At 38.9% G+C, this 14,290-nt stretch overlaps 1 long non-coding RNA gene across 2 annotated transcripts in view; it reads right to left on the bottom strand.

Moving 5' to 3' along the window:
• LOC129479381 (uncharacterized) overlaps positions 1–14,290 on the bottom strand; it is a 288,512-nt gene that overhangs the window by 21,579 nt on the left and 252,643 nt on the right. For both annotated transcript variants that reach the window (XR_008656666.2, XR_010120251.1), the window contains exon 3: positions 11,176–11,320. This is a non-coding gene — a long non-coding RNA (uncharacterized lncRNA). The remainder of the gene's footprint in view (positions 1–11,175; positions 11,321–14,290) is intronic.

Raw genomic sequence — 14,290 nt, 5'->3', positions numbered from 1 at the left:
TATTGGCTGTGGGTTTGTCATTTATGACAACAGCTCTTATTATTTTGAGATATGGTCCATCAATACCTAGTTTATTGAGAGTTTTTAACATGAAGGGATGTTGACTTATTGAAGGCCTTTCTGCGTCTATTGAGATAATCATGTGGTTTTTGTCATTAGTTCTGTTTATGTGATGGATTACATTTATTGATTTGCATATATTGAACCAGCCTTGCATCCCAGGGATGAAGCTGACTTAATCGTGGTGGACAAGCTTTTTGATGTGCTGCTGGATTTGGTTTGCCAGTATTTTATTGAGGATTTTTGCATCGATGTTCATCAGAGATATTGGCCTGAAGTTTTCTTTCTTTCTTTTTTTTTTTTTTTTTTTTGAGACGGAGTCTCGCTCTGTCACCCAGGCTGGAGTGCAGTGGCGCTACCTTGGCTCACTGCAAGCTCCGCCTCCCGGGTTCACGCCATTCTCCTGCCTCAGCCTCCCGAGTAGCTGGGACTACAGGCGCCTGCCACTGCGCCCGGCTAATTTTTTGTATTTTTAGTAGAGACGGGGTTTCACCGTGTTCGCCAGGATGGTCTTGATCTCCTGACCTCGTGATCTGCCCGTCTTGGCCTCCCAAAGTGCTGGGATTACAGGTGTGAGCCACTGCACCCGGCCAAGTTTTCTTTCTTTCTTGTGTTTCTGGCAGGTTTTGGTATCAGGATGATGCTGGCCTCATAAAATGAGTTAGGGAGGAGCCCCTCCTTTTCTATTGTTTGGAATAGTTTCAGAAGGAATGGTACCAGCTCCTCTTTGTAACTTTGGTAGAATTCGGCTGTGTATCTGCCTAGTCCTGGGATTTTTTTGGTAGGCTATTCATTACAGCCTCAATTTCAGAACTTGATATTGGTCTATTCAGGGATTCGACTTCTTCCTGGTTTAGTATTGGGAGGGTGTATGTATCCTGGAATTTATACATTTCTTCTAGATTTTACAGTTTATTTGCATAGAGGTGTTTATAGTATTGTCTAATGGTACTTTGTATTTTTGTGGAGTCAGTGGTGATATCCCCTTTAGCAATTTTTATTGTGTCTATTTGATTATTCTCTCTTTTCTTCTTTATTAGTCTAGCTAGCAGTCTATCTATTTTGTTAATTTTTTTTTCAAAAAGCCAGCTCCTGGATTCATTGATTTTTTGAAGGGTTTTTGATGTCTCTATCTCCTGCAGTTCTGCTCTGATCTTAGTTATTTCATGTCTTCTGCTAGCTTTTGGATTTGTTTGCTCTTGCTTCTCTAGCTCTTTCAATTGTGATGTTAGGGTGTTGACTTGAGATCTTTCTAGTTTTCTGATGGGGCCATTTAGTGCTATAAACTTTCTTCTTAACACTGCTTTAGCTGTGTCCCAGAGATTCTGGTACATTCTCTCTTTGTTCTCATTGGTTTCAAAGAACTTCTTGACTTCTGCTTTAATTTCATTATTTACCCACAAGTTATTCAGGAGCAGGTTATTCACTTCACATGTAGTTGTGTGGTTTTGAGTGAGTGTCTTAATCCTGAGTCCCAATTTTATTGCACTGTGGTGTGAGACTGTTTGTTATGATTTGCATTCTTTTGCATTTGTTGAGAAGTGTTTTACTTCCAATTATGTGGTCAATTTTCGAATAAGTGCCATGTGGCACTGAGGAGTGTATATTCTGCTGATTTGGGGTGGAGAGTTCTGTACATGTCTATTAGGTCCACTTGATTAGAGCTGAGTTCAAGTCCTGAATATTCTTGTTAATTTTCTGTCTTGTTGATCTGTCTAATATTGACAATGGGGTGGTAAAGTCTCCCACAATTATTGTGTGGGAGTCTAAGTCTCTTTGTAGGTCTCTAAAAACTTGTTTTATGAATCTGGGTGCTCTTGTATTGCGTGCATATATATATTTATGACAGTTAGCTCTTCTTGTTGAATTGATCCTTTTACCATTATGTAACGCCCTTCTTTGTCTTTTTTGACGTTTGTTGGTTCAAAGTCTGTTTGGTCAGAGAGTAGGATGCAATCCCTGCTTTGTTTTTTTTTTTTTTTTTTTTTGCTTTCCATTTGCTTGGTAAATTTTCCTCCATCCCTTCATTTTGAGCCTATGTGTGTCTTTGCACATGAGATGGGTCTCCGGAATACAGCATACTGATGTGTTTTGACCCTTTATCCAATTTTTCAATCTGTGTCTTTTAATTGGGGCATTTAGTCTATTTACATTTAAGGTTGATATTGTTATGTGTGAATTTGATCCTGTCATAATGATGCTAGCTGGTTATTTTGCACACTAGTTGATGCAGTTTCTTCATAGTGTCTTTGGCCTTTATATTTTGGTGTGTTTTTGCAGTGACTGGTACCGGTTTTTCCTTTTCATAGTTAGTGCTTCCTTCAGGAGCTCTTGCAGGGCACTCCTGGAGGTGGTGAAATCCCTCAGCATTTGCTTGTTTGCAAAGGATTTTATTTCTCCTTCACTTATGAAGCTTAGTTTGGCTGCATATGAAATTCTGGGCTGATAATTCTTTTCTTTCAGAATGTTGAATATTGCCACCACCGCCCCCTTTCTGGCTTATAGAGTTTTTGCTGAGAGATCCACTGTTAGTCTGATGGGCTTCTCTTTGTAGGTTACCTGGTCTTTCTCTCTGGCTGCCTTAACATTTTTTTCCTTCATTTTGACCTTGGAGAATCTGATCATCGTGTGCCTTGGGGTTGATCTTCTTGTGAGTATCTTAATGGTGCTCTCTGTATTTCCTGAATTTGAATGTTGGCCTGTCTTGCTAGGTTGGGGAAGTTCTGGATAATATCCTGAAGTGTGTTTTCCAACTTGGTTCCATTCTCCCCATCTCTTTCAGGTACTCCAATCAATTGTAGGTTCGGTCTTTTTATATAGTCCCATATTTCTGGAAGGTTTTGTTCATTCCTTTTCATTCTTTTTTCTCTAATCTTGTCTGCCTGCCGTATTTCAGCAAGATGGTCTTCAAACTCTGATATTCTTTCTTCTGCTCATCGATTCAGCTATTGGTACTTGTGTATGCTTCACGAAGTTCTTGTGTTGTTTTTCAGCTCCATCAGGTCATTTAGGTTCCTCTCTAAATTGATTATTCTAGTTAGCAGCTCCTGTAATCTTTTATCAAGGTTGTTAGCTTCTTTGAATTGGGTTAGAACTTGCTCCTTTAGCTCAGTGGAGTTTGTTATTACGTATCTACTGAAGCCTACTTCTGTCAATTTGTTCATCTCATCCTCCGTCTAGTTCTGCATCCTTGCTGGAGAGGTGTTGTGATCATTTGAAGGAGAAGACGCACTCTGGCCTTTTGAGTTTTCAGCATTTTTTCGTTGATTCTTTCTCGTCTTCATGAGTTTGTCTAGTTTGATCTTTGAGCTTGCTGACCCTTGGATGAGGTTTTTGTGGGAACTTTTTGTTAATGCTATTGTTGTTGCTTCCTGTTTGTTGTTTTTTTTCTTTTAATGGTTGGGTCCCTCTTCTGTAGGGCTGCTGTGGTTTGCTGGGAGCTCACTTCAGGCCCTATTCATCTGGTTCACTCCTGCACCTGAAGATATCACTTGAGGAGGCTGGAGAACAGAAAAGATGGGTGCCTGCTCTTTCCTCTGGGATCACTGACCTCGAGGGGCACCGAACTGATGCCAGCAGAAATGCTCCTGTACAGGGTATCTGACAACCCAGTTGGGTGTCACAGGGAGCAGGGCCCATTTAATGAAGCACTTTGATTGTCCCTTTGTGGAGGGGGTATGCTGCGCTGGGGGCAAACTGCCTCGTCTGGGCTGCCCGGATTCCTCAGAACTAGCAGGAAAGACTAAGTCTGCTGGTCTGCGGAGGATACGGCTATCCCTCCTGCTAGGGGCTCAGGCCAAGGGAGATCAGAGTTCTGTCCCTAGCTCCTGGCTGGAGTTATTGGAGTTCATGCAGGGAGGTCCTGCTCAGTGAGGAGGGATGGGTCAGGGTCAGGCCTGAAGAGGCACTCTGGTGCAGTCTGCCACAGCTGGTTTATTGGGCTGTGGGGAATACCTCTTGGGACCACACTGTCCAGCCACCCTGGCTCCAGCAGGGGAAAAGCCTGGCCTGGAACTATAGAGATGGCTGCTGCCCATCTCTTGCCCCAGGAGCTTAGTGTTAGGCAGCTATCGGTCCCAGTGTTGGCTGCTGCCCCTCACACAAGAAGCTCAGATGGCTTAGAGAGCAGGCAGCTGTCCTTCCCCCAGGGAACTCAGCAGGCCTAAGCAGATTCTAGCTGAGTGGCTGTTGAGAATCTGCGCAGCTCCGTGGTTGGGACTCTAGGCCCTGGTGGCATGGGCTCATGAGTTGAATCTTCTGATCCGTGGGTTGCACAGTTCCGTGGAAAGAGCACAGTTTCCCTGGCTGGGTAGCCCACTCCCTCACTGCCTCCCTTGGCTGGGGGAGTGGGAACTACCCGGTTATGTGGGGCTGTCAGGTGGGCCACAGCACCACACTGCTCTTCCTCTCTGTGGGTCACACCAGCTGCCTAGTCAGTCCTGATGACACAACCTGGATACCTCGGCTGCCTGTGCTGGATTCGCATGGTGTTTTGGTTCTTTTAGATGGGAGCCTCCCATCACGGCTGCTTCTAGTTGGCCATCTTGGCCCTGCCCCCTCCCATGTTATATTTTAAAGCTTCTTAAATGTTATGTTTCCCAATAATTATGCATGCTGTTTCCTTGCAATGTTACTATTAAATAATAGAAGAAAAGTATTGCAAGCCTCTCCATTGAAAAGGAAAAGTTTTCTTTTGATAATATTATTGTCAATCAAAGCATCAAAGAGAGGACCAATGATCAGGTCATGTACAAGGAACTTAAGGAAGAACCTCTCTTTAGGCTGTCCCTTGATATAAGAATGGTTTCTGGTCTGCTTAGATATATTTAAAAATTCCAAAAAAAAAAAAAAAGCCAGCAAAAACATGAGAAACTGATGTGGATAATATCTAATTAAAATTTAATGTTATCTTTAATGTCAAGTAAGAGTGATCAAATCAATAATCCATGTGTCTGATGTATATTTGCAGAAATTATGAGCATTTTACTCACTGTCTTCTTGAAAGAAGAAAGAAGTATACCCGACTCTTTGGCTAAGAAACCTCTGAAACAAGTGAAAAGTATATTTGATAGAAATCTCTCAACCCATTTTTCAGTCCTGGGGTTTCCAATAAGTTATTATATGACAGACAAAATTCCTTAACTTGTGTAGGGTTCATGTTCTTCTTCTGTAAATAGACCAGAGTAAGCTGCATTATGTGAAAAATAAAACCCTTTCTACTCAAATAATTACAAATATAAAGAGGCAGCGAATAAATGGTCCATGATCAAATTAACTAAATTTTTGTAACAAAAAGTTAGTATAAAATTACGTATTACATATCTGGGGGAAAATACTTGCTAACTCTGCCTCTCAAACCTATCTCTCCTCCCACAAGAAAATAGAAGCATTTTATTGAAAACTTGTAATTACGAGAAATCAGGGAGATTATCACTTTCCAACATGATGGAGTAGCTTGCAGCCTCTCCAATCTCCCTATAAGGGAAACACGATTAAACTGATTTAAAAAGGCAGAGATTCCCATCATGAAACCACGCAAGGCATGGTGACTAAGCAGAGTTTTTGCTGGTCTCACAGGGCTGGGGAGGCCAAGTGAGAGACCATGGCTCCCATGGCAATGAAATTGAGATTCCAGAGAGAAGGGAAGCACTAAGAAGCCAGTCCACCCTCAGCACTGCTTTCCACCTTGAGGAATTGCTGGTTAGTATGTGACCCATTCCTAGGGTAAAGCCAAGGTAAAGGCTCAGGTAAGAGGCTGAAGACACTAGGTAGAGCCTTTAAGGGTCTTGTCCTGGGGAGATGAAAAGTAGAATTCAGGAGCTGCCAAAGAACAGAAACCCACGCAGAGCCCAGGGGCAGGGATATAGCTAAATTTAAATGAGCATTGTCTGTGCAGAATAATAAAAGTAATGTCATGTTGCATTACATATTTATGTTAAACATATAATTAAATATATAACACACAGAGATATAGTTTGGCTGTGACCCCACCCAAATATAATCTTGCATTGTAGCCACAATTCCCACGTGCTGTGGGAGGAATCTGGTGGGAGATAATTGAATAATAGAGGCAGTTTCACCCATACTGTTCTCATGGTAGTGAATAAGTCTCAAGAGGCCTGATGATTTTATGAGGGGTTTCCCCTGTTGCTTAGCTCTTATTTTCTCTCTTGCCTGCTGCCAGGTAAGATACGCCTTTCACCTTCCACTATAATGTGAGGCCTCCCCAGCCACGTGGAACTGTGAACCTCTTTTTCTTTATAAATTACCCAGTCTTGGGTATGTCTTTATTAGGAGCTTGAAAACGGACTACTACACATACGTTAATTATATAATTAAAATTCATGGCAATAATAAGACACAGAGATTGGCTGGGCGCGGTGGCTCACGCCTGCAATTCCAGCACTTTGGGAGGGTGAGGCGGGAGATCACGAGGTCAGGAGATCGAGACCATCCTGGCTAACACGGTGAAACCCCATCTCTACTAAAAATACAAAAAATTAGCCGGCCGTGGTGGCGGGCGCCTGTAGTCCCAGCTACTCGGTAGGCTGAGGCAGGAGAATGGCGTGAACCCGGGAGGCGGGGCTTCCAGTGAGCTGAGATCATGCCAGGGCACTCCAGCCCGGGCGACAGAGCAAGACTCCATCTCAAAAAAAAAAAAAAAAAAACACACACACAAAAAAAACCCCACAGAGATTTAGTGTTCTAAGGTCATAAGTTTGTCAGGCAAGTGAGATAAGTACTAATATATATTAGACCGTAATAAGTCAAAGAAACATGTTTTAATCCCAAAGATATCATTAAAAATAATAAATAAGCTAATAAAGGAGGAAACCAAAATATAAAAATACTTGATTATTTTCAAAAAAGACAAGAAAAGAGAAAGAAGAAGCAAAGAACCTCTAAAAGAAATATAACATGGTAGATTTCATTTAAAAGACATTGATACTAACATTAAATGGAAGAAGACTAAATATTCCAATTGAAAGGCAAAGATTATCAGTGGATAAAAAGGAAAAAAATACCTGTAATTCTTCTTAGAAGACACAGAACTTAAATGTGAGCAAGTAGTACAAGTTGGAGTTAAAAGGCTGGAGAACCTGATATACAATGCAAATTCTGCCTGCTTTTATTTTCCCCACTCCAACCAAACCAAAACAAAACAAAAAGCTGGTGAGGCCAGATTAATGTAATAACATTCAATAGAATTAAAGGCAAGGTATGTTACACAAAATAAACAGATTCATTGCATATGGGTCATTTCACCTGAAAGATGTAAAACTCTAAATTTGTTTTCACCTAATTATATGGCTTTATGATGTATAAACAAACACTAACAGACAAAGTGACATGGAAAAATTCACAATCATAGAGGGAGCCTATATAACTTATGTCTCTTAGTAATGGATGGAACAAGTAGGCAAAATTTAGTAAAGAAGGCTTGAACAAAATGATTAACAGTTGTGAGGAACTGAAATACAGGAAAATTTACTGAAATTAAACTATATACTGGCTCATAAAGCAAGCCACAACACATTTTGAATAACTAGAAATTATATCAAGGATATTTTCTGACCACAATGGAATTAAAGGTAGAATGTGATAACAAAAAGAAAAAAATAAAATTCCCAGATGTTTTGGAATTAAGCAATATCATTCAATATAACTTATGGGAAGAGAAGACAGTCATCATGTAAATTTAAAATATTTTTAACGAATTAAATAGTTTGTCTACATTTTTAATTTTTCTGTAGGACCATACCTCACTGTACTGCCCAGGCTGGTCTTAAACTCCTGATCTCAAGCAATCCTTCAAAGTGCTGGGATTATAGAAGTAAGCCACTGTGCCTGGCCTACTTTATCTATAGTTTTAAGAAAGATTTTCTAGGTGTAAAATCATGCCATTTGAAAATCACAGCAGTTTTATTTGTTTTTTCTCTTTTTGAACTTTATTTATTCTGTATTTATTTTTCTTGCTGCTAGCGCAATGTGAAAGAGTACTGTAGGCAGGCATCATTGACTATTTCCTGATCTTAAGGAGAAAGTTTTCAATATTTCACCATTAAATGTAATGTTTGTATGTAATTTTTTTTTTTTAAGAGTCTCTATCCATTGCCTGGGCTGGAGGGCAATGGTGCATAGCTCACTGTAACCTTGAACTCCTGACTTCATGAATCCTCTCACTTGGCCTCCCAAAGTGCTGGGATTACTGGTGTGAGCTACCACATCTGATTGTAAATTTTACTTTAAAAAAATTTTTTTTATTATACTTTAACTTCTAGGGTACATGTGCACAATGTGCAGGTTTGTTACATATGTATACATGTGCCATGTTGGTGTGCTGCACCCATTAACTTGTCATTTACATTAGGTGTATCTCCTAATGCTATCCGTCCCCCGTCCCCACACCCCACAACAGGCCCCGGTGTGTGATGTTCCCCTTCCTGTGTCCGAGTGTTCTCGTTGTTCAATTCCCGCCTATGAGTGAGAACATGCAGCGTTTGGTTTTTCGTCCTTGCGACAGTTTGCTGAGAATGATGGTTTCCAGCTTCATCCAGGTCCCTACAAAGGACATGAACTCATCATTTTTTTATGGCTGCATAGTATTCCATGGTGTATATGTGCCACATTTTCTTAATCCAGTCTATCATTGCTGGATATTTGGGTTAGTTCCAAGTCTTTGCTATTGTGAGTAGTGCTGCAATAAACATACGTGTGCCTGTGTCTTTATAGCAGCATGATTTATATTCCTTTGGGTATATACCCAGTAATGGGATGGCTGGATCAAATGGTATTTCTAGTTCTAGATCCCTGAGGAATCGCCACACTGACTTCCACAATGGTTGAACTAGTTTACAGTCCCACCAACAGTGTCAAAGTGTTCCTATTTCTCCACATCCTCTCCAGCACCTGTTGTTTCCTGACTTTTTAATGATGGCCATTCTAACTGGGGTGAGATGATATCTCATTGTGGTTTTGATTTGCATTTCTCTGATGGCCAGTGATGATGAGCATTTTTTCATGTATCTGTTGGCTGCATAAATGTCTTCTTTTGAGAAGTGTCTGTTCATATCCTTCACCCACTTTTCGATGGGGTAGTTTGTTTTTTTCTTGTAAATTTGTTTGAGTTCTTTGTAGATTCTGGATATTAGCCCTCTGACAAGATGAGTAGATTGCAAAAATTTTCTCCCATTCTGTAGGTTGCCTGTTCACTCTGATGGTAGTTTCTTTTGCTGTGCAGAGGCTCTTTAGTTTAATTAGATCCCATTTGTCAATTTTGGCTTTTGTTGCCATTGCTTTTGATGTTTTATACATGAAGTCCTTGCCCATACCTATGTCCTGAATGGTATTGCCTAGGTTTTCTTCTAGGGTTTTTATGGTTTTAGGTCTAACATGTAAGTCTTTAATCCATCTTGAATTAATTTTTGTATAAGGTGTAAGGAAGGGATCCAGTTTCAGCTTTCTACAGTTTTCCATGGATAGGAAGAATCAATATCGTGACAATGGCCATACTGCCCAAGGTAATTTATAGATTCAATGCCATACCCATCAAGCTACCAATAACTTTCTTCACAGAATTGGAAAAAAACTACTTTAAAGTTCATATGGAACCAAAAAAGAGCCTGCATTGCCAAGTCAATCCTAAGCCGAAAGGACAAAGCTGGAGGCATCACGCTACCTGACTTCAAACTATACTACAAGGCTACAGTAACCAAAACAGCATGGTACTGGTACCAAAACAGAGATATAGACCAATGGAACAGAACAGAGCCCTCAGAAATAATACCACACATCTACAACTATCTGATCTTTGACAAACCTGACAAAAACAAGAAATAGGGAAACGATTCCCTATTTAACGAATGGTGCTGGTAAATTTTACTTTCATGTGAACTTCAGGAGCAACTTCTCAGAAAGCTAAAATATAGCCAAATCTTGAAAGATGCAGAAACCTGGAAGACTTTCACTATCAGAAACCAAACATTGTAAAGCTGTAGCAATTAAGGCAGTATGTTATTAGACAAAGATAGAAGGACCAAAAAGATAGAGTCTAGAAATAGATTCAGAAATATATGACCACTTGATTTTATGACAAAAATGATGCTGCAGTTTGGTAGAAAAAGGATGGTCTTTTCAATCAATGGTGCTTGGTATTTGAATATCCATGTGAGGAAAAAATGACTCCTGATCCCTGCTTTGTAACATAAATAAAAATCTATTTCTAATACATTGGATTATAAGTCTAAATGTTACAAGTAGAACAGAAGAATGTAACCTTGCAGTAGGTGGGTTTAAAAAATAACAAGATATAAAAGCACTAATTATAAATGAAAGCTTCAAATATCAAGCTTCATTAAATTAAGTATTGTTGTTCATCCAAGTGTTATATTAAGAAAGCGAAAAATCACAGACTGGGAGAAGACATTTGTAGTACACATACCTGACAAAAGTCTTGTATCCAGAATATATAAAGAACTCCTACAACTCAAAGGGAAAGAAAGATAGACAACCCAAACTCTCTCAAATATATACAAAAAGATATCCAAATAGTCAACAAACAAACAATAATGTGCTCAACCTTATTGCTTTTCAGGGAAATGGAAGTTAAGACTTCAATGTTAAAATGAGATTCTATAATACATTAACCAGAATGGCTAAAATGAAAGACTGATAATATTAAAAGTTGATGAGGATGTGGAGCTATTGGAGCTCTCATACACTGCTGCTAGGGAGTTTAAAATGGTAGAACCACTTTGCATAACATTATGTAATAGAACCGAATACTCTTTCCATTTGATCCAACACTTTCACTCCTAGATAGATACCCAAGAGGAACAAATGCATACACATGTGCACCAAAAAGATTTACAAGAATCTTCATAACAGCATTTGTTAATAGCTTCAAACTGGAAACACCTGAAAGTCATTTCACAGTTACAGAGATAAATAACTGTTGGTATACTCATACAATAAAATAACATATGGCACTAAGGATAAATGAGCTAACTGCTACATATAACAAAAGAATTGAAGCTTACAAGCTTAATATTGATGAATGAAAGCCAATAAATATGTATTGCACAATTCTAGAGTTCAAAAATGTATAAAATTTACCTATGATGATGGATAATGGTTACTTCTGGTGGAACTGCTAATGACTTGGATGCTGGAGAGAGTGGGCTTCTTGGGTGCTGGTGTATTCTGTGTTTTGATCTCGATAGTGATTACATGGATGTGTTCACTTTGTAAATCTCTTTTACTTCAATAAAACATTTAAAAAAGTCATTAGATTCTAGATAATAGGGTGACATAATTTATCATTAATATTATCAAAGGAAAGGTCAAATGTAAACTGAAGATTCATAATGGAAATATTAGCTGCCTCCAGTCTTACCTTTAAATAAACTATATGAAATGCCTTTGAATGTGAAGCAATAAATTAGATTAAAATATATAGTCACGTTGCAATTAAAAATCTGAAGATTAACCATCTATGCACAGTATAAATCAGGGTAGAGAGATTATTTGAAGAAAAACAATCTAGACATAATGAACCTTGAGAGAGTAAAATGTCAGAAATGGTTACAGGCCTAGATTTAGATATCTGTGAAATATATGGAATGAGAGTCTTTATTCCAAATTGAGAACAGAACTGCTTAGTGACTGCTTAGTTTCTTTTACGATTTTAAATATAAGGGTTTTTAATTTAATTTAATTTTTTTGAGACAGAGTCTTGCTCTGTCACCCAGGCTGGAGTGCAGTGGCTTGATATTGGCTCACTGCAACCTCCGCCTCCCAGGTTCAAGTGATTCTCCTGCCTCAGCCTCCCAAGTAGCTGGGATTACAGGCACCCACCACCGTGCCCGACTAATTTTTTTTGTATTTTTAGTAGAGACGAGGTTTCACCATGTTGGCCAGGCTGGTTTTGAACTCCTGACTGCAAGTGATCCACCCGCCTCAGCCTCTCAAAGTGCTGCATAAGGTATTCTTATAGTTGGCTAAATCGTACTTGAAAGATGGATTGAACATATGCATGTTTAAGCTAATTTTTGGGTAGTAATCTGGCAAAATATTTCCCCTGTATATATTGAGTGGAAAAATGCAAGGAATGCCTAAATCTTTTTCCAGAAAGAGTGGGCCGTGTGTTGTGTCTTCACAGCCCTGTGGTGGAGTGATTGATTTCTAAGTGAAGGTCTTTGGCAATCTCACCAACAGACAGTTAGTGATTACCCATCGATGCTAGTAAAATTAAAAAATAAATGGTATCAGATATTTTACTAACAGAATCCACTAAAGTGTTAAGGTTAAAAATACTGCAGAGACATAAAGAATTTTCATTCCTTGCAAATGTAAATACCAATAGTTTTTAATATAAGTCTGTGAAGATGTTTTGTAGCAGATGAAAATAGTCTTTTGGTATTTTGTAATTATGAGAGGGACCAAAAGAGAGAAAGAGAGATTGAGAGACTTGGTAAAGTGTGTGCGTCACTGCTTTTCTCTATCTAGGGGAAAAATGCAAAGGCAATTTCTACTTTTCTTGGAAAGCCTTTAAAAATAGGAAAGAGAGATGAGAGAGACAATCTCATTTTTTTAAGACCACAAAGACTACTGAAGATCATTTTATTTACACAATTGTCTTAGTGTCCCTTTTGCTATGATTGATTTCAAAGCTCCCGCTTTCCGCCATCCGTACTGCCAACCTTCCTGACAAGTCACCGTAAGCTCCCACCTAGAATCCTGGAAGAGTCTTTTAAAGATTCTGCTTATTTCTGCTTTACCTGTCACCAACATTTTCTTCACTCCAGACCCAAAGTGATTATTTTAATGCAAAAGATCATCATGGAATTCCCTTGCTTAATACTCTTGAGCAAAGTCTCATTGCATAGAGGAGGGCAAATGCACAGGTCTGTGTGATGTGGTCCCTGCCAACTTCCCCAGCCTCATCTCACAGTGCTGTCCCCTCCTCATGCAGCTCTAGCCACAGCAAACTTCTTCCAGTTTCTGATAAGCTCCCTGTTCTTTCTTGTCCCAGGGAATGTGCTCAGTCCTGGGGCCATCTACCTCCCCGACCTTTTCTTCTCATCCAGTCAAAATCAGGTCTCTCCAAATCCTTTACTTTTCCATTATAACACATAATCTCTGCATTCCTGTGTTTATTTATTTCAAATATATCTATCCCTGTACACTACAAACTTCATGAGGCATAGGAATACAATTATTTTGGTTTTCATTATATTTCTACTATCTAAGACAGTGACTGGCATATAGCAAGTGTTCAATAGATGTTAGTTACATAAACTAATAAATTTGATACAAAAATGAATCAGAAAGTAAAATTACTGGTTGTATCTTGTTATCTGTTCATTTAGGGTTTTAATTCAAATTTATTTGTAATAAAAAAGTTTCATTCTCTTTCTTCTCCATTTAACTCCTATGGTTTAGAATTCTGAAGGTAGAAGAAAGGTAAATATCATTAAGTTTAAATTTTTCATTTTATTGATAAGAAAAATGAGACTCAGAAGAGGCCAGAAGAGACTGACTAGTTTGGGCCTATCCCATGCCAATTATCTTGTGAAATTTAGTCAATGCTGTTTATCCATGAGAATCTACTTGAATTCTTGTGAGAGACAAGGATAATTACAGAAGAAGTTTTTTGTATTTTAGTATTACATTTATTCTGTTAAATACAATGTGTATAGGGAACAAATTAACCTTTGTTTATTCAGACATATAGCAAAGCATTATGCCTTAAAAACACTGTTTTACAGCAGACAAAATATTTATAAGGTAAACACTTCTCACGGTCATACAGTTCTAGGCTTTTAGACAAGCTCTGTTTTCATTAATTAATTCAACCTGAACATCACCAATTAAATCAGACAGTTTCTCTCCAAGTGCTTTCCAATTTGTCTTTGATTGATGTTTTAATTATACCTTTAAAAAATTTCCCTAATACTTTAGGTAACGTTTGTCCATTTCCTTTAAAATGTGCCATTTTTATTGTAGAGTTTTAGAGCCACAACGCAAAGAATAGGATTGTCTTCCCAAACTTTGGAATGCTGACATCAGGGTATCTGGACCAGAAGTTGGAGGGCTCAGGGTCCTCCTTCTTCCAGATGAAAAACAGCACTCAATCCCAGCATCCTCCAGAATCCGATGCTTTCTTCTCTGTTGGATCCTGTAGCATCCTGTGCCCTCTCTACACCTGTGCACATGCTACTCCATCTGC

The sequence above is a fragment of the Symphalangus syndactylus genome, chromosome 3 (genome assembly GCF_028878055.3).
Source record: "Symphalangus syndactylus isolate Jambi chromosome 3, NHGRI_mSymSyn1-v2.1_pri, whole genome shotgun sequence".
Taxonomy (NCBI): Eukaryota; Metazoa; Chordata; class Mammalia; order Primates; family Hylobatidae; genus Symphalangus; species Symphalangus syndactylus.
Note: the sequence above shows the minus strand (reverse complement) of the source record. Positions and strands in the feature narration are given on the sequence as shown.